This window comes from Schistocerca americana, chromosome 3, assembly GCF_021461395.2.
Source record: "Schistocerca americana isolate TAMUIC-IGC-003095 chromosome 3, iqSchAmer2.1, whole genome shotgun sequence".
NCBI lineage: Eukaryota > Metazoa > Arthropoda > Insecta > Orthoptera > Acrididae > Schistocerca > Schistocerca americana.
In genome coordinates, this window is record NC_060121.1 from 358,710,889 (window position 1) to 358,712,554 (window position 1,666).

The window sequence follows — 1,666 nt, forward strand, 5'->3', positions numbered from 1 at the left end:
ACACAATGCACCAAGTAAGGCGCCCTTACCCAATCGGCTCGCTCTTCGGAAAAATTTTGAGATATGGAGGTCAAACTCAACAGGGGACCATCACACAAGGCCGAAACGTTTGAGACTCCTTTTAGTCGTCTCTTACGACAGGCAGGAATACCGCGGGCCTATTCTAACCCCCGAACCTGCAGGGGGCCTCTGTCCATCTCCACACGCCAGCTGCACCCAATTCTCAGAGGGCCGAGGGACTGTCATCATGATTCCCCAGATCAATTTACATTGGGATAATAATCGTGCAGCACAAAACACTTACGCAAACACTAAATATTCTAAAATTTGCATGTAAAAATCAGAGAATGCACAGAACACCTGCACCTGCTTCTGTCACTGCAGTTAAGTTCACTATTCAGGCACCAAGAGGGCTCTGCGAGCGCTGCGGCTGTGATTTTTCCCCATGGCTATGGGTGAGAGCTGACAAAGGTGGTCGAGTTTAGGCTGCTCCTGTGCACCTATGTGACATTATCTGACAGACAACAAACGTTTAGTAATATTCTGAGCGGTCTGCTCTGAATTGGGTAGCCAATGCGATCATTTAATGTGATATTGTGAGTTATTTGATGAATTTTTATGCTATATGTTCTGGGTTATCATGGTTGATGGCGGCAGCAAGCAACAAGTTCTAAATAAGCCAGTCAGAGATATAATTTGAATGATACATGCCTTCATTAAGTGCAAAGCACGTCTGTGTGTGTGTGTGTGTGTGTGTGTGTGTGTGTGTGTGTGTGTGTGTGTGTATTCCATAACTGTCGCTTGGAACTGGCAACAATGCAGTCTCCATCGGTTTCTCGACCTGTATGAGCCGCCATCATTCTTCTGGATCGAACAGTAGCTGGAGCCTTTCCTTGTACCTGCCTGTAGTGAGAGACTAAACAGTGGCTTCTGCTCAGCTGCTGACCATGTGCTGCCTCTTTAGCTCTTAGCTCGCTGTGAGGCAAGCAGGTGCAGCTTGGGTGCAGAGCTCTAACTGCAATTCCAGTCCAACATAGATTTCCAAGTTTAAAAAGTCCTCTTTACCCAATCTGAGACGGAGATGTTATTGTCCATACACATCAAATTTCTCATACAAAATGTAGCATCCTTTAATACGTGTTATTTTCGAAGGTTTCCACATCGTTAACGATCGTTGCTTGTGAAAATACTGTACAACTGTATGGCATAGGCTATATTTCCTCTAAGAATTCTGTCATCAAGTAAAAATATCTGTTCTTATCAGCTTAATATCTACTACATCCTGCAACACAGGACCAGAGTACCGAACTCATTTTTGGCCGTTGATGGAGTACTAAGAGAACGCTCTACTTTTTCACAGGATGCCTCCTGAGTTTCAAACTCTCACAAGCTACCCAAATTCTTCTTTACCTTCAAAGTCTTTTAAGGTAGCCAAATACTAAGTATCATTTTATAAATTGTACAATATATCTGATTTTACAATCATGGCCATCTCTCTTTGTATAGGTGGGAGATTGAAATTTCGTTAAAAGATCTTGCCACAACAGAAAAACGCTTGATTATCACTCTGACTCCCAAATCGTATCTGCAGCACTCTCACCCTTGGTTCCACCCACCTCAAGGCAAATCACTGATATCAAATTGACTGAGTGATTAATAAACTGAT

At 43.3% G+C, this 1,666-nt stretch overlaps 1 non-coding gene across 1 annotated transcript; it reads left to right on the forward strand.

Annotated features, from left to right (window-relative positions):
* Window positions 1–1,215: 1,215 nt before the first annotated feature.
* LOC124608402 lies at window positions 1,216–1,404 on the forward strand. Its single transcript, XR_006979051.1, has one exon. It is a non-coding gene; the product is annotated as a U2 spliceosomal RNA (small nuclear RNA).
* The last annotated feature ends 262 nt before the right edge of the window (window positions 1,405–1,666 follow it).